The 6,434-nt window shown below is 53.1% G+C and overlaps 1 protein-coding gene across 1 annotated transcript in view; it reads left to right on the top strand.

The window, feature by feature from the left end:
- Window positions 1–6,434, top strand: part of LOC135238318 (plexin-A1-like) — a 231,062-nt gene that overhangs the window by 184,089 nt on the left and 40,539 nt on the right. The window lies entirely within an intron of this gene.

The following is a 6,434-nucleotide window of genomic DNA, read 5'->3' as shown; positions in this document are numbered from 1 at the left end:
GGGTTTGAGACCCAAAAAGCCAGAAGAGAGGGGAACCCCCGCCCTCCTTTCCCTGACACCCTGGGACCCCATCGTCCCCGAGAACCCCAGCCTCGTCCCTTTTCCAGCTACGAGTGCAGTCGAGCCCGGGGCGGTAGGGGTAGACGGGGACAGATGGAAAAGCAGTAAGCTCTCTGCTCCTCGCTGGCCTTTAGTCAAAAGAACAGTCCTGATTAATGCCGCCATTTTGGCTCCAGTGGGAGGGGAACGGAAGAGAATAGTGCTGGGGTAATGTTACAGGTCAAATGTTGCATAGCTGCTCTATGAAAACGCGTCTCAGCAAAAGCATTGTTTCAGGCACGGGCATTTGTATAACAGCCTTTTAGTCATGGCGGCTCTGGCACGTGCCAGGAATGTACAACAATAAAACACTTTTTTTTCTTCTTTTTTTGTTGGCAGTTTTCTTTTTCTAACGCCTGTTGAATTGTTCTGGGTGACCTTGAAATAAGTGAACGCAACCCTAACGATTTGTAAATTTGAAAATCGATCGTTAAGTGAACGTGGACGCGTATTTCAAGTTGCTGCCCCGGCGGGGTGTTAGGAGGGCGGGGTAATGGGTGGAGGGAGAGCCGTGGGTTGGTGCGTTAGCGGCTGTTTGGACGGGCTCTGCAGATTCTTCGGTCTGAAGACCACCGACGCGTTTCAGTCAGAAAAGGAAGGCAGAGAGCCGTGGAGGTTAATCTGCCTCGGCCTCCGCGCTTCGACTTGCTCTCGCTCGCTCTCCGTCGTGAGCACCGGTCGCGTTTGAGAACCCTCTGAAAACCCAAATTTAAAAGGGCCCGCTTGCTTTTCCCTCATTGGTTCGGCTCTCTGTGAAAGGCCAATGCTTTAGCTGCCAGGTCCTGCTCCCTCTAGTATTGTTTAGCTGCAGTTCTTACTCTAGAGCGTGGAGATCAAATGCACAGACACACAAACGTGTGTATACACACACACGCAAACACGCAGGCGTACGCACACACACATGCAAACACACACAAACACACACATGTGCACACATACACACGCGCACACACACACATGCAAACATGCAGAACACACACACAAAACACATATGCACACATACACAAAACACATACACACATTCACACACACACACACACACACAACACACACACACAAAAACACACATATGCACATACACACAAAACACACATACACACACACACACCCATAGAAAAGGCCCTGGTACCAGAGCCAAAAGGTGGTGGTGGGGGGGTGGGGGGGTTCTGTATGTGTGTACACCCCCACCATACTGATATCCCTGCTGCCGTTTCTGAGCAGTAAAATGTCCGTAAGTAAGAGCAGTAAGAGCCCCCCCCCCCCCCCCGCCCTCGTCTCCGCCGCGTTCCCTCACCTGTGGGGGGCGGCGCAGAGCGCCACGCGGCGATAATGCCATTTGTCTGGCGGAATTGTCCCTCATAAAGCGACAGGTGTGGGACGACAAAGCAAATATTGTGACTGATGCGCGGCGCGCTCACAACAATCAGCGCATAATTAGGGGTAATTTCGCCGCCCCGGCCGTTCCTTTTCATCAGGGCCCGCCCATGTCCGCCGAGTGACGGCCAGCTGCAGGCGCCCGGCGGCCCCCAATCACCGCTCTTTCATTACCGCCGCAGCCGCTGCCCGCGCCATCACACATCCGCCGCCCTGAACGCCCGGCAGAACGCTGAACCCTGGAGCAGCGAGAGAGAGAGGGGGGGGGCGGGGGCAGGTCATTCTGTGTGTGGGTGCTGGACAAAGAGCCTGCAGACGCCCCTTTAGCGTCTGTTCCCAGCGTTCTTTTATGCTGTTGTGACGTTAGCGTCTGAAGCTGCTGTGAGATTAGTGTCTGGAGTTGCTGTGAGATTAGTGTCTGAAGCTGTTGTGACGTTAGCGTCTGAAGCTGCTGTGAGATTAGTGTCTGAAGCTGCAGTGAGATTAGTGTCTGAAGCTGCTGTGAGATTAGTGTCTGAAGCTGCTGTGACGTTAGCATTTGAAGCTGCTGTGAGATTAGTGTCTGAAGCTGCTGTGAGATTAGTGTCTGAAGCTGCTGTGAGATTAGTGTCTGAAGCTGCTGTGAGATTAGTGTCTGAAGATGCTGTGAGATTAGTGTCTGAAGCTACTGTGAGATTAGTGTCTGAAGCCGCTGTGAGTTTAGTGTCTGAAGCTACTGTGAGATTAGTGTCTGAAGCTGCTGTGAGATTAGTGTCTGAAGCTGCTGTGACGTTAGCATTTGAAGCTGCTGTGAGATTAGTGTCTGAAGCTGCTGTGAGATTAGTGTCTGAAGCTACTGTGAGATTAGTGTCTGAAACTGCTGTGAGATTAGTGTCTGAAGCTACTGTGAGATTAGTGTCTGAAGCCGCTGTGAGTTTAGTGTCTGAAGATGCTGTGAGATTAGTGTCTGAAGCTGCTGTGACATTAGTGTCTGAAACTGCTGTGAGATTAGTGTCTGAAGCTGCTGTGAGATTAGTGTCTGAAGCTGCTGTGACATTAGTGTCTGAAACTGCTGTGAGATTAGTGTCTGAAGCCGCTGTGAGTTTAGTGTCTGAAGCTACTGTGAGATTAGTGTCTGAAGCTGCAGTGAGATTAGTGTCTGAAGCTACTGTGAGATTAGTGTCTGAAGCTGCAGTGAGATTAGTGTCTGAAGCTGCTGTGAGATTAGTGTCTGAAGCTGCTGTGAGATTAGTGTCTGAAGCTGCTGTGACATTAGTGTCTGAAACTGCTGTGAGATTAGTGTCTGAAGCCGCTGTGAGTTTAGTGTCTGAAGCTACTGTGAGATTAGTGTCTGAAGCTGCAGTGAGATTAGTGTCTGAAGCTACTGTGAGATTAGTGTCTGAAGCTGCAGTGAGATTAGTGTCTGAAGCTGCTGTGAGATTAGTGTCTGAAGCTGCTGTGACGTTAGCATTTGAAGCTGCTGTGACATTAGTGTCTGAAGCTGCTGTGAGATTAGTGTCTGAAGCTGCTGTGAGATTAGTGTCTGAAACTGCTGTGAGATTAGTGTCTGAAGCGGCTGTGAGATTAGTGTCTGAAGCGGCTGTGAGATTAGTGTCTGAAACGGCTGTGAGATTAGTGTCTGAAGCTGCAGTGAGATTAGTGTCTGAAGCGGCTGTGAGATTAGTGTCTGAAGCTGCTGTGAGATTAGTGTCTGAAGCTGCTGTGACATTAGTGTCTGAAACTGCTGTGAGATTAGTGTCTGAAGCGGCTGTGAGATTAGTGTCTGAAGCGGCTGTGAGTTTAGTGTCTGAAACGGCTGTGAGATTAGTGTCTGAAGCTGCAGTGAGATTAGTGTCTGAAGCGGCTGTGAGATTAGTGTCTGAAGCTGCTGTGAGATTAGTGTCTGAAGATGCTGTGAGATTAGTGTCTGAAGCTACTGTGAGATTAGTGTCTGAAGATGCTGTGAGATTAGTGTCTGAAGCTACTGTGAGATTAGTGTCTGAAGATGCTGTGACGTTAGCATTTGAAGCTGCTGTGACATTAGTGTCTGAAGCGGCTGTGAGATTAGTGTCTGAAGCGGCTGTGAGATTAGTGTCTGAAACTGCTGTGAGATTAGTGTCTGAAGCCGCTGTGAGTTTAGTGTCTGAAGCCGCTGTGAGATTAGTGTCTGAAGTTGCTGTGACGTTGGCGTCGGTAGCTGCTGTGAGATTAGCATCTGAAGCTACTGTAACGTTACGTTAGCATCTGAAGCCGCGGCAGACGCCTGAAAGCTGAGTCTGGGATGAGCCCTTTCCTTAAGGCGTCTGTTCCATCAGCGTTAAGCAGCCGCAAACCTTAGCGTGATTTCCACGCGGCTTGCTAATGTGAGCGCATGTAATTATAATGAAGTCACACGCAATGAGCTACGCTCTGTCGTGACACCAGTCCCTATATAGAGCCGGGTCTTTCGCGTGTCTCCAGAGTGATGAGGGGTTAAAAAGAGACGCAGACTATTACAGAACGCCGTGACGGATCTGGGGGGTGCGACAGCTGTGGAGAGACGCGGTGGGTCTGCAAACAGCCCCCGTTTAGAGATAAAACATCGCCCGCAACGACAAACTGTAATCATGGCGGAAATGACCGGACTGTCTGTCCATAAGTGCACTTACTTTACTAAGCCCCTGGCATTTGTGGGTTGAAGACATGACTCTGTATATTATTATATATCAGTTCCGGCATAAATGACCTGTGACCCAAATGGGGGTCATGCTGGCCCATTCACAGGACTACGAAGCATCGGCCCTCAAACACGCCTCTACGCCGTTCGATGCCCATGTGTCGAGCATCCTCGCCGGCACGGTGGCCTGACTCAGCTTCAGCATGCGCACGGCCCGCTTTTTAGCCTTTTTCCCCCAACACCGAGGCGGAGGGCGGTACTTCCTCTTTCCCTGTTTGCGCCAGCGCCTTTCTGTTTCTTCCTGTGTTCGATCGCGTTAGGAGGCTTTAGACCGGCGGGCTGGAGGCTATGCGGCAACCGAGCCGTGCGGGGAGCTCGTGGGGGAAAAGAGGGGGTGCGGGGGGAGCTGCTCCTAATAGAGGGAAGAGGACAGACTCCTCTTCCCGGAAAGTGTGGGCTGTGTCATCGATGAGGCGCTCGGGGACCCCACATCGGCTCTGGGGAGCAGGACCGTACGGCTGCGGTTTCCTCTTCCTCTCCCCGGGGAGACAGACTCCGCGCCCGGCCACTCAGTCTGGCTCTGAAAACTGCTACCTGGAGATGTGTGGCACGTGACCGCTCTCACACACGTGACCGCTCTCACGCACGTGACCGCTCTCACGCACGTGACCGCTCTCACACACGTGACCGCTCTCACACACGTGACCGCTCTCACACACGTGACCGTTCTCGCGCACGTGACCGCTCTCACACACGTGACCGCTCTCGCGCACGTGACCGCTCTCACACACGTGACCGCTCTCACACACGTGACCGCTCTCACACACATGACCGCCTTCGCACACGTGACCGCTCTCACACACGTGACCGCTCTCGCACACGTGACCGCCTTCGCACACGTGACCGCTCTCACACACGTGACCGCTCTCGCGCATGTGACCGCTCTCACACAGTTGACCGCTCTCACACGTGACCGCTCTCACACAGTTGACCGCTCTCGCAGGCGTGACCGCTCTCACACACGTGACCGCTCTCACACACGTGACCGCTCTCACACGTGACCGCTCTCACACACGTGACCGCTCTCACACAGTTGACCGCTCTCGCAGGCGTGACCGCTCTCACACACGTGACCGCTCTCACACAGTTGACCGCTCTCACACACGTGACCGCTCTCACACAGTTGACCGCTCTCACACAGTTGACCGCTCTCGCAGGCGTGACCGCTCTCACACACGTGACCGCTCTCACACAGTTGACCGCTCTCACGCACGTGACCGCTCTCGCACACGTGACCGCTCTCACACACGTGATGGGCACGCGCCTGTGAAAGCACTGAACGAGGGCCTTTTTTCAATATTTAACAAGATGGAATAATTGGATGGTGTGCTACCTATTAATGAGCCTGGGGACCAGCCTCCAGTGAATGTGTTTGTGTGTGTGTGCCTGAGTATGTTTGAATAACTATGAGTGTATGTGTATCTGTTTGTGTGTGTATGCCTGAGTATGTTTGAATAACTATGAGTGTATGTGTATCTGTGTGTGTGTGTGTGTGTATGTGTATGTGTGTGTGTGTTACGTTTATCTAGTTTCTATGCAGTCAGTGTTCTGACTGCAGAGTTTCAGTTATGGTAAATGGTGGGTGGCTCAGTGGCTGAGGTGTTGGAGGTGACTCTCTCTCTCTCTCTGCAGCTGTTTCCTGAGACGGGGCCGCGGCAGGGCGGGACCAGGCTCACCATCAGCGGGGAGAACCTGGGCCTGCAGTTCAGCGACATCCAGGCCCGAGTCCGGCTGGGGAAGGTCTTCTGCCACCCCATCGAGGACGAGTACATCAGCGCCGAGCAGTGAGTGCTCACCTCTCCTCCCACCCCTCTCCTCTTTTCCTTCTTTTCCTTCGTCTCACCCATCTGTCCTTCCTCATCACTCCTTCCTCAAGTGACTCAGTAGTCCATCTGTCCTCCCACCTCCACCTCTCTCCCTGCCTGTGCACTTCCTTCTCTCCTACAGCTTCCCTGCCTCCCTCCCTCCCTACCTCATCTTGGTCAGTTGAATGTAAATCTGTTGAAATATAAAGTAAAGGTCTTCCTCAGTGTGATCTGCTGAACACCTACAGAACACATGCCGTCCAACTGAAGGAATTACTGAACACTCCAAACGCCCGCGCCTCCTCCCCAACACCCAAAAGCGCGGCCGTGGGAACGCGCCGCCGCGTCCTCCTCTGTGCCTCGCCGCGCCCCCCCCCCCCCCGGGCCACCTGGACTGCGCTGTCCAGGACCCTCCCCCCTGCCTGTTGCCGGGAGACGCTCCTGCCCGCATCCCTCCCTCC

Source organism: Anguilla rostrata, chromosome 13, assembly GCF_018555375.3.
Source record: "Anguilla rostrata isolate EN2019 chromosome 13, ASM1855537v3, whole genome shotgun sequence".
Lineage (NCBI taxonomy): Eukaryota > Metazoa > Chordata > Actinopteri > Anguilliformes > Anguillidae > Anguilla > Anguilla rostrata.
Note: the sequence above shows the minus strand (reverse complement) of the source record. Positions and strands in the feature narration are given on the sequence as shown.